Source organism: Ovis canadensis, chromosome 11 (assembly GCF_042477335.2).
Source record: "Ovis canadensis isolate MfBH-ARS-UI-01 breed Bighorn chromosome 11, ARS-UI_OviCan_v2, whole genome shotgun sequence".
In the NCBI taxonomy this organism is placed as follows: domain Eukaryota; kingdom Metazoa; phylum Chordata; class Mammalia; order Artiodactyla; family Bovidae; genus Ovis; species Ovis canadensis.
In genome coordinates this window covers 69,131,750-69,148,849 of record NC_091255.1, presented here as the reverse complement: position 1 = coordinate 69,148,849, position 17,100 = coordinate 69,131,750, and the positions used below count along the sequence as shown (strand labels likewise).

Below are 17,100 nucleotides of genomic sequence, written 5' to 3'. Positions count from 1 at the left end.
CATTTCCTGTTTAGTATGTGTCTTTTTTTTTTTTTTTTTGCAGACACAGAGAGTTCCTGTAAGGCAGGGCTTGCAGTTCAGCTGTGCATTGACGTTATTTGCATTCTTCTGCTAGGATTGCTGAGCTCTTTTTTGCCTTTTGCCCAGTCAGGAGAGATAGAGCAGGTTGGTAGCGTCTGAATGTGCAATGCTTTATATAATTGTAAAATTCTGTAGTATGCACAGATATAATAGGTAATCTTATATGCGACAGGAATATGAACTTTTTAAAAAGTCGGTAGATGAAGATGCAAGGTAAAACTTGAGTTCAACTAGTAGGAAATTAATGTAATCTTATATTCCTTTGGGAATGAACCGTCGCGGTGCTAGTATTTAGCTAAATTTCCATTGATATTGCTCTGAACATTAAGCAACTTTTGATTTATAAAGGAAGTAAAGGTGAGTGATAGCCTTTTACAAAAAAGCAGACAAGACGTCTTTCTCTTCCGAGATTTTGCACTTCATGCTAATTGCTTATTGGTTCACAGTATTTAGAAGCAGCAATAAGGACATCGATGTTTTATGTTTTCCCATTTGGGAGATGCTTTGCATCTCCAGGGAAAATATTGGGAGAAAAACTGTACTTCTAAGCTTTACCCCAAGGTGGGAGGACTGCAAGGTTTCATTGACAACCAGAATGAAATCTTTTAAGTGTGTAATTGCCTATATTTAGCATAGGTCAGACGTTCAGGGTTATGGTTGTTTTATGTGTTATTTTTCCTTGAAAAAATTTTTTTATGTTTTTTACACAGTTGTATTTTACAGACCTAATTGTCAGGCTGGGGGATTAAAAATATAGAGATCCTGACGTGACATTATAGAGCTGAGGGTATGTTATCAGGTGGCCCTGAGGCTGTGACTTGTTTCAGAACAAATCCTCCTTGAGCATGGGGAAAGCACATGCCTGTGAGGACGTATGCAAGGGAGAGGTGGGCGCCGGGGAGGGGAGGGGGCTCCGCAGGGTGAGTGAGTAAGTCCCAGGGAGTTCAAGTGTCTCCTGCGCGTCCTGCTGCTCCTCGGGGGAGCTGTGTCACTTTTTAGGTCTGTGTGTTGGGAGTGGGAGCCATACATCTCAGTCCAGGAAGGAAGTAGCATATATTCTCACAAATTCAAAGTAAGGCTCTTTCTTTTCCCTGGGTATTGGGAGAAAATGAAATCTGAAAAGCTAAGAGCGCCCAAGTACCCAGGAATTGGCATTGTGAAGTGCCAGTGTTCCTTAATATCGGTAAAGCCTGTGAGTACCGTCTCCTAATTGAGCAGAGAAATAATAGCTTAAAAGGGCTTTCCAGGCTCTGATGTATGAGAGAGATGGCATCTGGTTACCCTGTATTTGCTATATATTCCCTCATGCATTCGGGTCATTTTAGTATATGAGTGGATACATGATGATAGCTGTGTATCTGTGTATATGTGTGTGTGTGTGTGTGTGTGTGTGTTGGGCACAGGATTTGGGGACATATAAAAATATTTCATATGTACGTGTTTCATTCAAGGAATTGTGTTTGGTGAAACAGCATGCATGCAAATCATTGTGATGAAAGATAATTGCTTAGATCATGAATCGAAATGGTGCATTTGTAATTTAGAGATGGCAGTGGTCTTCTCCTCTCTGGGAGACAAGAGGGTGGTGCTGTGGTGAGCTTATCTTTGGACCTTAGGGTTTAAACTCAATCATGTTTCTTTGTGCATTGTGGGGGCTCGCTCCTAAGGCAGCTCCCTCCTAGCCGAGGAAGTTGGGAAGCTGACAGAGAAGTTAGCCTGACCCTCTTCCATGATGGGGCGCTCCCATAATACAGCTGGCAGCCCTTCACATGGATCCCCGTTTATCCAGGTGGTTGTCTTGACTGGATCCCACGTGGAAGGTGCCTCTGGTGTGAACGTGGGGTTCCTGTCCAAAAGGAAAACTTTTCGATGGAAGGAAGCGTGTGATTATTTCAGAAATGGCAGAGACTTTTGGCCTGGACTTTTCAGTGTGGACCTGGTCTAATTCAGCTACGGTAGTCTCAAATGGCCAAGAATTTTTTTTTTTTTTTTCGCAGTACCAAACTTCTTTGTAATACTATAACCAAATGAAATGAAGGAAAAGCAAAAGGTGGCTACAACCTCATAGTAGTGAAGAATTTAACAACATGTTCAATTCAAGGACCTTTACGAACCTTCTAGATCACTGTAATTCAGTTTTTCAGACCTCTAATTTAAGGCACAGCAGAGGCAAAAGAATTACAGACTCCCTGGGAGCTGGGAGGGCTGGCTTACTCCTCTCCAGCCTCACCAACAGTGAAATTCCCAGAAAGAAGTTCTTAAAAAGAAATTTTGTTTTCCACAGTTGTAACTTTAGGTGGTATGCTTTTCAGCTTGTTTATATTAGCTGTCTGGGGTTGAGCTGACATTTTTCAAATATTAAAGTGGCAGAATGCCTTTTGAGGAAATCTGAAATGTAAGTTAACAGGAAGGGCACCCAGAGAGTGCAGGAATTCCTGCACTTTACCGGAAGACAGGCTACAGGAAAATGTGTCATCTACATTACCCCAGAGGGTAAAGCTATTGTTATCAGCCACAATGATCTGAGGGAGGGACAGCCAGAGGGAGGGAGTCTGGCATCCCGCAGTTCACCTGAAAAGAGAGAAAAAGTTGGACCCTGTTACCAATGCACTTTTCTCACTCCCGCCTCGACTCACCTTTAAAAAATATTAGTTGGTCTTTGTTTAAAATAGTGATAGGTACATTGTGTCAAGGGGACTGTGTATCAGGCACAGTTCAGAAGCCTGTAGAGGAAAGTGACAGGCAAGGACTGTCAAGGGACCCACCCCTACTGTGGGTTTTTTGCTTCTGAAATTCATGCCAGCCTGGGAAATGAAAAGTGTACATTTCTCATTCTGTGAATTCCTTTGTTAGGTTGTACCCGAGAGACTTGTCATGCTTAGCCTGTAATCTGAGCCAGTCTGTTTTATAACCTTGTACATCTCAGGACACAAAATCAGAAGAGGTGGCCTGGGTTTCCTGAGTTTGTTTTCTATCCATGTGGCATTCACGACCTTACAACATGCAGGACGGCAGCAGGGGCTTCCCCGGGGGTCTCTGGGTGGTAAAGCTGATGCTGGAGGAAAGGGGTGAGATTCTTGTTCCTTTGTTTTTCACAGATTAGTATCATTATCACTGCTTTACATTATTTTAAAGTTTGAAAGGTCTATAAGGAATATTTTTAAAACTTAGGAAAGTGCCTAAGTAATACTTTTCTGTAGAAACAGCTGAAATTGTAGGAAAGAAAAACAAGAATCATTAGTGGTTGCAGTGTACATTTTGGCATATATCCTTTTGGACTTCTTTCCTATTCTGATATATATGTGAATATGAATCAATGCACAATGTTTATCAAATGATTTAGTTGCCTTTGGCTCACTTGCCAATAATACTGTGAAATAGTCAAAGTTAATATGTCGCTCCATTAATAATCTCGTTCTAACACTAGAATTTATTTAAGTAGAACATGGATGTTTATTGGCTTTCAGTGTTCTGGGCACTGCTATGATAAATGTCCCAGTTCAGACATTATATGCACTATGGCCTTTGACTAAGTTCCAGGACGTAGAACTACAGGTTACGAACCTCTAACTCTTCCCCATGTTGCATTCTTTTCTTCACCTTTTAAAAATAACTCTTTTATTACTATGAAAACAATATATACTCATTGGAAAAAAAATTCAAGCGGAAGAGAAATTCAACATGAGAAAATAAGACTCGCTCAGAGTCACAGAACCCACAGCTGACTCCTGCGGACTTTTCGGTGACTGTCCCTGCGTGTGAACACACGTGCGCTTCTACACTGCATGTGGTACTTCGCAGCTCGCTTTATACTGGACCGTGTATCATCGGAGAGCTTTCCACAGGCAGGCACGTACAGCTTCCTCCTTCATTTTCGCAGTTGCTCATTTTAATTTGTAAGAAGGTGACTGTTTCATCGGTCTCCAGTTGGACTCTCAGAGTTCCACTTTTTTACAGCTATGCGCAATACTGCAGGGACTGTAACACCTTGAACACACGTGTTTGCACACCGGCCCAGCTGTCTCTGTAGGATGGATCCCTAGGAGAGGGAGTGCTGGGCGGAGGCGGGTGGCTCCCCCCAGGCTGCCAACACTGCTTCTCACTCTCCAGTGAGGTTCGCAAGTGTCCATGCGCTCCTTTTAAGCATCCTGGTGAATGTCGCCACAGAAGTTACTCTTCATCGAGGTTCTGCACCCGCCTGCATGTCAAATGGAGAGCACAGGCGACTCCGTACTCAGTGCTCGGTGGCGACCTAAATGGGAGTGAAGTCCAGAAGAGGGGGGTGCACGTGTGCACGTGGCTGGTTCACTTTGCTGCACGGCAGAAACCAACACAACATTGTAAAGCAACTACACGCCAATAACAATCAATTCAAAAATAAACAGAATAAAATAGGTAATGAGCAAGGACCTACTGCAGGGCGCAGGGACCTCTATTTAATACTCTGTAGTAGCCTGCGTGGGGAAAGAGCTTGGGAAGGAACGGATACATGTCTGTGTGTAACTGAGTCATTTTGCTGGACATCTGAAACTGATGCCGCATCGTGAATCAACTATACCCCAACATAAACTTTAAAAAAAAAAGGTTATGCTTTCTTTCCTTCATCCTGGGTATAATAATTTGAATTTTTTTTTGCCAATTTGATAAAAAGTCTTACTATTTTACTCTCACTTGAATTTTTTTGGTGACAAAGAAGCTGGATTTTTCTTTTTGACATCTGTGTTTCGTGTGTTTGATTTTTTTTTCCTCATAAAATGTGTCTTTAAAAATTTTAATTTGGGGATCAGATTATTTTCAGAGTTAAGCCAGAACATTCCAAGATGGCAGAGTTTAGGTAATCATGGGTTCAAAGCTGGGTTCAACTTTCATGCATCTAAACAGTTTAATTCCCTAGTGAGTTCTAATTTTAATTTTAACCAAAATGTCTTGAGTAAACATATTCTTTGTAGACTCATTTTGTTCTGCTGTCTTTAGCTATTCAAATCTGGATGACAATAATAAGGAAAGTATACTGATTTGATTTAAATTCCACCTGGAATTTACTAACTTCTGGACATCTGTGCATTTTCGGTTATCTCTACAGGCGAAAGTAGTTTTTCTTTGGTTTCATGAGTGATTCTCACCTAAGCACCTGGTTGTATTACGAGCATCATGGCAGATAATTCTTTTTTTTTTTTTTTAGCTTCATGCGTAACAGCTAATCATAAAAGGGGTTTCCTTTGCTAGCTTTGTTGGAAGAATGAAGGCAAGGATCTGTTTTGATGACCCCAAAATTATATCAAGTCAATCACCGTTCTTATATTCCTGATTCAGCCTTCCTTAGTCAATGCTCCTATTTATGCACCTTGATATTAAGTAGCAGAATGTACAGCTGTGGAAAAAGAGTTTTATAATCGAATTATCTCATTTTACAAAGGGCAAACAGAAGCTCTGAAAGAAGGTGATCTGCCTGAAGACTGAGCCATAGGTGGAACTTACACCTCCTGATTCTTTGCCCCAGCGTTCTTTTCACTAAACTGCACACAAACGCTAGGAATCTACATTTATAAAACATTTGTTCCAGAATCTGAGGATATTTCACATTTTTTTGTTTTGTTTGTTTTTGTGGGAAGCATGCTGGCGGGCAAGGCTGACAGTGCAATCAGCAGAGGTGCTCTCTGCTCCCGAGTGAGACTGTGATACTTGATCGCGGTGGTGGTTTTTTTTTTTTAATCAATTTTCTGCCAAAGGATATTTTGCAAATGCTCTCATTTTAATTCCAGTGCCTACACTATACAGCTGCAACTTTTAGCCACTGTAGTTGTTTGCCTTTTATGGATGATCTCTGAAAGCCTCTTGCTAGGTAGCTAACATTTCTTCTTCTGCATCTTTGCGACTCTGCCTCTTTGAGCTTATGAGCAATAGGTGCTCAGTGAATGCCTGACAGTGCAAGTATTTTCATCAGTGGCGCTCTCTACCATTTTTCATAAAAGGTGTGGGGTAATTAAATTTTAATGCAGTTTTCCTGAGCTTCCTTTTCCACACTGATGTCTCCATTCTATCTTTGCTTGATTATTTGAAAGTTGCAAGGATAGCCTAAAAAGCAACTGAACCATTCCTGAAGAAGTGTCATTCTTCCTGCCTGGGCCTTCTAAGCAGGTTTAAAGATTGCGTGATCCTCACTCAGCTCAAAAAATACGCAGGACGAAGATGAGTTGTCTGGAGAGTCCGGTGGGATAGGATCGAAGTGAATTCCTTCATCCTGTGGTGGTTTTAGGAGCTGGTTTGCAAGTCACCTCTGAACTCGAGCATCTGAAGGGTTGTCAGAGATAAGCTGCCAGTTCTTAACAGCTGGCAGCCCTGTGACCGAGCAGGGACCTCTGCCCGGGTGAGCCCCAGGAGCAGTCTCCTCCTGGACGCACCACCACCACTGGCTCTGCCCCATCTCAGTCTCGTTCCCGCTCTGCTTCCTCACGTGGTCTCCCTTCCTGTGAGCCGCTGAGTTCGGTTTGGTACACAGTTCCTAAAAACCCCTCTTTCTGCTGTGGAAAGGTATTCACGTTATAACCTACACACACACACACACAGTCGATCACAAATCATCATAATTTGGTCCACTTAGTTCTGAGTTGTTCCTTGTTGGATCTCTCAGTCGTGTCCGACTCTGCGACCCCACGGACTGCAGCACGCCAGGCTTCCCTGTCCTCCGCTGTCTCCCAGACTTTGCTCAAACTCATGTCCATTGAGCCAACGGTCTAGCCAACCATCCCCTCCTCTGTCACCCACTGAATAGGCTCTTGTTGGATCCCTCTTCGTCTGTTTTATTTTCTAGTCTGTGTATTTATCCTTAAGCTGGGTTGGGGTCAGCCTTGCTTTTACTTTTTTCCCTAGAGATAATTAGCTATAGATCTGAAGCCATCACAGCCCACACCCCATTACCCAGAGCTATCCCTATCTATTATTTCTCAGTCACTTTTCAGGTGTTGTGCTTTTGAACGTCCCCTAAATCCCAGGACAGATAGGCCCATGCGCGCTCAGTGGGTCCGACTCTTTGCCACTCCGTGGACTGTAGCCCGCCAGGCTCCTCTGTCCAAGGCATTTCCCAGGCAAGAATGCTGGAGTGGGCTTACCATTTCTTTCTCCAAGGAGTCTTCCTGACCCAGCCATGGGATCTGTGTCTCCTGCATTGGCGGGTGGATTCTTTACCACTGAACCACCTGTGAAGTTCAGGAGGACAGGTACAGTTATCGCTAATTTACAAATGAAGACGCTGGGGCTTTGGAGAGTTCACTAATGTGCCCGGGGCTGGAAAGCCAGCAGGCAGCCCAGGCAGGATGCAAAGCCTGGCCTGTCTGGCTGCAGGGTGAAGCTCATCACTGGGGCCAACAAAGCACAGCCTGGGGGCCAAATCCAGACCCACCTGTTTGTTTTTTTTCTAATTTATTTATTTTTAATTAAAAGATAATTGCTTCACAATATTGTGTTGGTTTCTGCCAGGTACCACGTGAATCAGCCAGCCTGTGAGCCAAAATGGTGTACACATTTACAAATGATTGGAAAAAAGAATTAAAAAGAATAACGTTTCACGACACAAGAAAGTTATATAAAATTCGAAGTCAGTGTCTACCGATAAAGTTTTATTGGGACACAGCTCTGCATATTCATTTCTGTGTGGCTGAGGGCTGCTTTCTCCCCCGCAATTGTGTAGTTGAATCACTGTGATGGAGACTGCATGTCCTGCAGAGCCCAGAATATTGACTCTCTGGCCCTTTTGAAAAAAAGCTTGGTGACCTTGCCCTTTGTGACTTTCCCCAATCACGTGATGACTTCTGGTCCATATTACAGTCCTCTTTGGCTTTAATTGGAAGTCGTTAACCTGGACTGGCCGCTCACCCGGGACGCAGCCTGTGCCCTCGGTGCCCGCCCACAGGAAGCGTCTGAGCTCCGGCCGTGAGATTGGGGGGCCATTGCTCATTTCCGCCGGCTGAGCGGCCGGCTCCTTGACCCACCCCGAGTGCTCTCCCCTCTGCCGCACTCTCCCTGTTTGCTTTGCCTTTCTTTTATGTTCTCATCTTTCTTTTCGCGCCCTTTGGAGAAACTGATCATTAGTCTTCCCCCGGTCCCTTCATCCCCCACGTCTTTGTCCCACATTTTGCGCAGAAAGCCAATGAACTAAAACCAAGTCTGGCTCCCACGCTGCCGGCTTTTGGGGTTGGTATTGTGACACAGCTCAGGGCTGCCATCGGGGCTTTTGTGTGGATGAGGACAGGACCCTCCTTCCGTCATCATCTGTCTCACCCGGGCAGGTTATCGCCTCCTGCAAAAGCTGGAACCATTGTCCCACCTGGCGCCCGCGCTCCGTACTCAGTCGTGTCTGACTCATGGCGACCCCCTGGACTGTAGCCTGCCAGGCTCCCCTGTCCATGGGATTCTCCAGGAAACAATACTGGAGTGGGTTGCCATTTCCTTCTCCAGGGGACCTTCCTGACCCAGGGACCGAACCTGTCTCCTGCGTCAGCTCTGTTGACAGGCAGATGCTTGACCACTGATGCCGCCTGGGAAGCCCGTTTTCTATGAGCTCCCCCAAATCTGGGTGGACAGTTGTGTTTTGTGTGTGAGGATCCTGTTGCTTTCAGAGTCGCTGATATTGTGGAGGCTGTGTATTAATATTTATCCGGGAAGGTCCTGGCAAAGGTTCCGGAAATGAGGGAAGAGGACGACGTGAAGGGAGGTAACATGAAGACGGAGTTGCTTTGGATGGATGAGCCCAGATTGTTCATCATCTCCAAAGTGAGGTCTGCTTTAGCCCCCTACAAGGAAGTGCTGTCATTCCTGTGATCCAAGATGGTAGCATCTCTGTGGAGGCTTTCATATTCCAGATGACTGTGCTCAGCGATGAACGTATCTCATTCTCACCTCAGCAGGGCCTGATGTGATGATGCCCCATTTTTTATATGAGCAACTGAGGCCAGAGGTTAAATGTCACGGTTGATTGTGACAGAGCAGAGCTTTAATCACGGTCTGTGTGACCCCAGCACCTGATTTCCTGGCTCCTCCACTTGAGAGGCCGCTTCATCATAAATGTCTGAACCCATTACCTGGAAGGCACAGCTGGGGACAGAAAGCATGGATGGGTTCCGGGGGAACTTGTGCACACCAGAGTCACGTGTTGTCATTAGGAGGGGCTGACCGGTGTCTCCCTGTGGATAGGTTCCTTTTGAGATGTTCCTTTAAGCCTAAAATATTGAGTCTGACTCATCCTGAGAGTTCAGGTGGAATTCCAAGTACAAACTGCCCACTGGTTAAAGGAAGCTGGTTATGATTGGTCTGTTGACACTGGTGTGTACAGACCAGTAGACAGAAATTTGTCGAGCATCAGTAATGAACGGTGATTCCGTTACCTGTCTTAGAGTCTGTAACTAAGCAGATCTAAACCTTATGTGTTTCCGTGCACATCCAAGTGAAATTGCTTTAAAACAGTGAGAAGAACACAGCCCGTTTGGCAACATACCTCAGCAGAGGAATAATGCCCTGTTGGGTCAGTGATTTCTTCTTGGTTGTGTCTATGTAAATGTGACAAGTGCAGTTTCCTTGAAACTGTGAATGAACCTGCATCTTCCCTGTTTTCCTTTTCTACTGGAAGGTGTGGAAGAAACCAGAATTAACTCATTTTTTTCTGTGGTTGAAGAGACAGGTGTGAATCTTCTTTCAAGGCAATGAATTCTCTCCCAGCTTTCTCTCCTCTCAGAGCAGAACAGTCCAACTGAGGTTCCAGCCGCTTCCTGTGGTCCCCTGAGGAAGCCCTGGGGGTGGATGGCAGGGTGTTCAGGGACAAGGTATTCATTCCGTTCCTCTGTCCCCCCTCCTCCAACCCCGCATGGGAAGGATGAGTTAGAGATAAGAGTGAAGCAAGAACCTGGAGAACCAGTAGGAGCAGAATGGCTCAGACCTGCAGCTCCTCAGTCCTACTAAATTTATAGATCAGTCTAACTGGAACTGACTTCTTTACTGCAAGTTTAAGCCTTTTATCCCAAGATAAATGTGTGATTTATTTAAGTTTTCCTTTATGCACCTCAATAGAAATATAACATTTTCTCCCAGATGATTCTGCTGGTTTCTAGTTAAACGTATTCCTAGGTATTAAAAAAAACAACAACAACTTTCTATTGCTACTGTTAACATATCTAGAGGTATATTTATCAATAATGATAATATTAGTTGCTCAGTTGTGTCTGACTCTTTGTGACGCCATGAACTGTAGCCCACCAGGCTCCTCTATCCATGGAATTCTCCAGGCAGGAATAGTGGAGTGGGTTGTCATTCCCTTCTCCAGGGGATCTTCCTGACCCAGGGATTGAACCCAGGTCTCCTGCATTGCAGGGAGACTCTTTGCTGTCTGAGCCACCTGGGAAGCCATATTTATCAATATCTATCTATATATAGTGATATACAGAGTGATATTTAAAATATGTAATATATAAACAAATGCATGAAAGTGAAAAGTGAAAGTGAAGTCGCTCACTCGTGTCCGACTCCTAGCGACCCCATGGACTGCAGCCCACCAGGCCCCTCTGTCCATGGGATTTTCCAGGCAAGAGTACTGGAGTGGGGTGCCATTGCCTTCTCCAATCTATATATAGCGACATACAGAGTGATCTTTAAAATATATGATATATGAGCAAATAACTTAAAAAAACACTCTATTTTATATTGGAGTATCACCAATTAACAATAGTTTATCGGCTATGAATTATAGTCAGTAGTTTCTGGTGGACAGCAAAGTAACTCAGTTGTACGTTTACATGTATCCATTCTCCCCCAAACTCCCCTCCCATCCAGGCTGTCACATAACACTGAGCAGAGTTCCCTGAGCTGTGCAGTAGGTCCTCATTGGTTATCCATTTTAAATGAAGTGGCTAAACAGGTACCATTTTGACAGTTATGTTCAAGGTACCGTGCTCGGGGGAACTGGACGGAAATATGCTCTGCTCTGTTTTGTAACTCACTAGGGGCCTTGAAGAATCAACTTGATCTTACCTTCCATTTCCTGACCTGCTGAATGGAGACTGACACTCACTGCACTTATAAAACTTTAGCAAGATGGGGCTTCCCTGGTGGTCCAGCGGCTAAGACTCTGAGCTCTTAGTACAGCGGGCCGGGGCTGGGGAACTGGATCCCACATGCCACAACGAAAGGTCCTGCATGCCTCAACTAAGGCCTGGAGAAATAAATAAATCAATATTTTTTAAAAAGATAATAATTGTAAGGTACTTAAAACAGTGCCTCGTACGTAGTACTGCTAAGTCTGCTAAGTTGCTTCAGTCGTGTCCGACTGTGCGACCCCATAGACGGCAGCCCACCAGGCACCCCTGTCCCTGGGATTCTCCCAGCAAGAACACTGGAGTGGGTTGCCATTTCCTTCTCCGATGCATGAAAGTGAAAAGTGAAAGTGAAGTCGCTCAATCGTGTCTGACTCTTACCGACCCCATGGACTGCAGCCCACCAGGCTCCTCCATCCATGGGATTTTCCAGGCAAGAGTACTGGAGTGGGGTGCCATTGCCTTCTCCGGGCACACAGTAAGCACTCAATAAATCATAGCTATTAAAAAAAAATTAAGCACGGCTATGTGTGTAATGTGCTTTGGGCAGTGCTTGGCATTTGTTTATTTATACAGTATTTATTGAGACCCCTGCTGGGTTTGAGACATTGGGTATAGTAAGCTCGCTATAAACATAACCCTCTTTCTCTCTCTCCATCTCCTTAAGGAGCTTATAGTTTGGTCAGAGGTAAGATTGCAGAGAAATGTATAGAATACAAGCTAGAATCTTAGATATGCTTAGAATAGACACTGGATCTAGAAAGCCTTACAGAGGAGGAGGAGATCAGGAGAATTTTCACCATGAGTGTATAAGTATCAATCAGATTTTCACAGTCGATGAGAAAGTCATGACCAACCTAGACAGCATATTAAAAAGCAGAGATGTCACTTTGCTGACCAAGGTCTATATAGTCAAGGCTATGGTTTTTCCAGTAGTCATCTATGGATATGAGAGTTGGACCATAAAGAAGGCTGAGCCCCAAAGAAATGATGTTTTTGAACTGAGGTCTTAGGGAAGACTCTTGAGAGTCTTTTGGACACCAACCAGTCCTTCCTAAAGGAAATCAGTCCTGAATAGTCATTGGAAGGACTGATGCTGAAGCTGAAACCCCAATACTTTTGCCACCTGATATGAAGAGCCAACTCATTGGAAAAGACCCTGATGCTGGGAAAGATTGAAGAAAAAGGAGAAGGGGGCGACAGAGGATGAGATGGTATCACCGGCTCAATGGACACGAATTTGAGCAAACTCCAGAAGATCATAGGGGCTTCCCTGTAGGTGAGATGGTGAAGAATCTGCCTACAATGCAGGAGACCTGGGTTTGATCCCCAGGCGGGGAAGATCCCCTGGAGAAGGGAATGGGAACCCACTCCAGTATTCTTGCCTGGGAAATCCCATGGACAGAGGAGCCTGGCAGGCCTTGAAAAGAGTCCATGGGATCACAAAGAGTTGGACATGACTTAGTGACTGAACGACAAGAAACACAGGCAGAACAATTTCTTAGAAGAATGAAAAAAGAGAAGATGGCCTTAGGAAAATCTCCAGAGTTTCGAAGACCTTATGTATGTTTACTAAGAACTTCCTTTTTCTACTTACCTCAGTCCTGTACTTACTGCTTATGATCACACTAGGTTAACAAGCAAAATGTGTCCTATGTCATACTTTTAGGTGGTTTTTTTTTTTTTTTTGGATTGTGGAAACTCCAGGAAACCTAGAGGTTAATAGTTAAACAAATATATCATATCAGCTGGGTTTATGGGCACAGTGTAATTATATAAGCAAGCTGTTGGTTCAATAATCAGCGTCTTGCTAGGTCACAGAATACTTTCCAGAGCATGACCGCAGCTGCAGTTTCTTTCATAACCTGCCAACCTGCCTTTTCCATTTCTCAGTCCCTTCTGCCTCTTCTAGAATCATCTGAAGGCAGTTGAAAAGAAGGAAAACCGTCCTTCTGAATTCTCCTTTTACTTTTGAAAAGTGAAAGTGTTAGTCACTCAGTCATGTCTGACTCTTTGTGATCCCCTGGACTGTAGCCTGCCAGGCTCCTTTGACCATGGAATTCTCCAGGCAAGAATACTGGGGTGGGTTGCCATTCCGTTCTCCAGGGAATCTTCCTGACCCGGGGATCGAACCCTTGTCTCCTACACTGGCAGGGAGGTTCTTTACCACTGAGACCCCAGAGATGCCCCCTTTTACTCTGATCTGAGGAGAAATGCTCTAGAAAGTTCTTTGTTTTACCAAACTTACTTTCTCAAGCCTGATACCAGGGGGCTGGCCAGGGAGTTCATACATTTTTGTGTGTTTTTTTATTTCAGGAAAATTCCATGTAAAAGAGAAATATATTTAATACAGTTGGCATTTCCATACAATTGTTAGATTACATTCTTTTTTTTCTTTCATTATCTTGGTTTGACAAACACAGTGGCCTATAGCTCTGGAATTCACAATAGACTATTTCTCGGTGTAATAAGCACTGAGTCAACTTCTTGCTCCCAGTGACTTCAGTCAACTCAGGGTCTGTGGAGTGGATTAGGTGGGTGGGTTGGTCACTGGCCCCCCTGCCTGCCCCCTAGTCTGAGTCAGGAAAGCCATGGGGCGGTTTGTGCGTCCTCACCTTGCTGAGCAGTTAAAGAGACCACGTGACCCAACCAGGGGGATAGGACCTGCCAGGCCTGTGACCTCCTGCAGGTGGCTTGCCAAGTCTCCGTGCTTGGGACTTTGATCCTGAGTAAGCTTCTAGTTTTATAGATAAAGAAGGGGGAAAATGTAGATTTAATTCTGAAATTGATTTAAGAATGAGATGGAAGTTTGGCTATGTCAGGGTTCTTATTTTTCAGTCGTGAAGTCGTGTCCAACTCTTTTGAAACCCTGAGAACTGTAGCCTGCCAGACTTCTGTGTCCATGGGGTTTCCCGGGCAAGGATACTGGAGTGGGTTGCCATTTCTTCCTCCCGGGGATCTTCCCGATCTAGGGATGGAACCTTCATCTCCTGCATTGGCAGGCAGGTTCTTTACCTCTGAGCCATCTGGGAAGTCCACGTTGAGGTTAGGATGACGTTTTTCAAGTCACATTTCAGTCTTTCTTTTCTGATGTGACGTGTCTAAAGATAAGACCTCAGATGGATGAGACTGCGCGTGGGAGGCCGAGGGCCAGATATTGGTATTTCATGGTTGACTTTAACATGCATTATTGAAGAATTATATAAATAATCTGCAGCCTGCCTTGGGCTCGGTGACTACAAAGTCAGCTAGATTTCCATCTCTGCCTTCAAGAAGCTCACTGACTGGGGGGATGTGTCTGTCTGCATGGGCCGCTGTAATGGAGTATGGTTGATGGGGTGACTTGCACAACAGAAACGCATTGTCTCTTGGTTCTGGGGGCGGGAAGTCTGAGATTCAGGTGTCAGCAGGGTAGATTCCTTCTGAGAACTAACCAGGGAGCGTCCGCTCCGCGCTGTGCCCCTGGCTTCTGGGGGCTTGCCGGTGACCTTTGGCATTGCTTGGCTCCTAAAAGCATCTCCCAGATCCTTGCCTTCGCTGTTGGCTGCACTTCTGCCATGGAGGTGCCTTTGTCAAATTTCTCCCTTTTTCCCACACATCAGTCCTGTGGGGTTGGAAGCTCACCCTAATCCTGTAGGACTCACTTTGATGATACATTTGCTGTGGTTCAGTCGCTTAGCCATGTCCCACTCCTTGCGACCCCAGGGACTGCAGCACGCCAGGCTTCCCTGCCCTTCACCACTCCCGGAGTTTGCTTAAACTCATGTCCATTGATGATATATGCAATCGCCCAATTGCTCTGTAAGAGATATTTTCCCTTTCCGGGAAGCTGGGCGTTAGGAAGGGGAAGGGCCACAGTTCAGCCCGCAGCATGAGAAGATGAGCGTGTCAGCAGGCTAACGCTGCGGCGTGTGACACGCACTTCTGTTTTGGTACAAGGTGCAGAGGCGGGAGAGGGCACCCCTCCTGGGGGAGAGCCTGTGGGTCTGGGGGGATGTCACCTTGGCAGAACGGAACTTCTGTTTGGCGCTTCTTGCGAGAATCAGCGAGTAAGATGGGAGACGTGCCCTGTGGTCCCCGAGCCCACTACCTGCTGTTCCGTCTGATTTTCTGTCATTAGCGCTTCTAAGCTAGGGGAGTGGGGGGAGGCGTGTGTGAAGTTGGAGCCCACACACGCACGCTGTTGCTGTCTCGATTCCCCAAACTTAAATCGTGTCTGGTGATGATGACCGGCAGGGTGGCTCTCGTCTCAGGCCCTTGCGTGTGCAGACGTGGAGGTGGGCCTGGGGAGGTGGGGCATCTCCTGCTTTGTAACAAATGGTTCTAGCCCTCAGGGGACAAAGCTTAAGAGGGACTGGGAGTGAGTAAGAACCAAGGATCTGCAGCCAGGCAAAGCTTATTTTTAGCAAAGGCCTGTGAGCCTTAAAAAAAAAGTACTACTCGAGTGTTACCAAGCTCTCCCAATATTGATTGTTAACAAGAAGTCTTTTCAACTTGGGTGCCTGTTTATTCCTGTTAATTGTTGTTTAGTCATGTCTGAATCCGTGCGACCCCACGGACTGTAGCCCGCCAGGCTCCTCTGTCCCTGGGATTCTCCAGGCAAGAACACTGGCGTGGGCTGCCGTGCCATGCTCTAGGGGATCTTCCCCACCCAGGGATTGAACCCGTGTCTCCTGCAGTGGCAGGTAGATTCTTAACCACTGAGCCACCTGGGAAGCTCATTCATGTTAATAGGCAGTTTTATTTTCTTGATGTAGTTCTGAGTATGTTTAGCATAAAATTTTGACTCAGAGTACCAGGACCAGTTTCAGGAAGAGGGGACAGTAAAGGGTGAAATGGTCAGGTTGTGTTAGATGAGGTGGCAGGGGAAGGTCGGGGAAAGGGACTTCCCCAGGTTAGGACAGACGGCCGTCATCTGTCCTTGTGCTGCCATGGGGCACCTTGCTGATGCCGCGGGGCCAGGTGGGCACCCAGAACAAGCCACGGGAAGGTGAGGCCTCCCCCAGAGCTGGGTGGAGGGTCTGAGGGCAGGTGATCCAACAGAAAGGGGACAGGTGGGCAGGAGGGTGCGGCGGAAAGGTGAGAGGTGAGTGACGATGGAAGGGAATACGGAAAAACTCAACAGGGAGGCCAGTTGGGAAGCAGGGATCAGAGAGGGAGGCGCCCTGAGGACCTAGGGCGGAGAAGCCCAGCTCGCCTGTGCGTTTTTGTTGGCTGTTGGTGCTGCCCAGGTGGCGCTAATGGTAAAGAACCCGCCTGCCAAAGCAGGGGACGTGGGCTCGATCTCTGGGTTAGGAAGATCCCCTGGAGGAGGGCATGGCAACGCACTCCAGCGTTCTTGCCTGGAGAATCCCGTGGACAGAGGAGCCTGGCGGGCTGCAGCCCGTGGGGCCGCACAGATTCCGACAGGACTGAAGCGACTGAGCGCACGCGTGCTGCAGCTGAGAACCGAGCGTCCGCCTCGCCTGTTCCGGCAGCTCCGCAGCAGTCTCGGTCCACCTGGCCGTGCTGTGGTCTTGCCTTCCCGGCGGCCCGTGCAGCCGGGGTGGACGGATACGCGGGAAAGGAGCGCCTGGGCCGCGTCTGCGGCTTGTTGAGAAGGAGCCCGGGATCGTCTCCCCGCCGAGCGCCTGCACACGCCCCGACGCAGGACCAACAGGCTCAGAGGGAAACGGGAAGTGGGGAAGCCCCTGGATGCTCAGGACTCTGGTTCTAGGACTGAAACCAGCCTCCGATTTTCCATCTCCGATCAGGAGGTGAATACGGTCTCATGCGAGCAAGCAGCCCTGACTCCTCGTCATCGGCTTCCGAGGCAGGGACGTCCCTTGCGGTCCAGTGGTTAAGACTCCGTGCTCCCAATGCGGGGGTCGAGGGTTCCATCCTCGGTCAGGGAACTAAGATTCCACTTGCCACGACGTGGTGAACCCAAAAATAGCCATTC

The 17,100-nt window shown here is 46.5% G+C and overlaps 1 protein-coding gene across 2 annotated transcripts in view; it reads left to right on the top strand.

Annotated features, from left to right (window-relative positions):
• The window catches only part of MAP2K6 (mitogen-activated protein kinase kinase 6), a 108,442-nt gene that overhangs the window by 947 nt on the left and 90,395 nt on the right, over window positions 1-17,100 (top strand). The window contains exon 1 of one of the 2 annotated variants that reach the window (XM_069542236.1): window positions 44-165. The exons of the other annotated variant lie outside the window; for it this stretch is intronic. The gene's annotated coding sequence lies outside the window, so the exon portion shown is untranslated. Of the gene's footprint in view, window positions 1-43; window positions 166-17,100 lie in introns of those variants that run through there. 2 annotated transcript variants of the gene reach the window in all.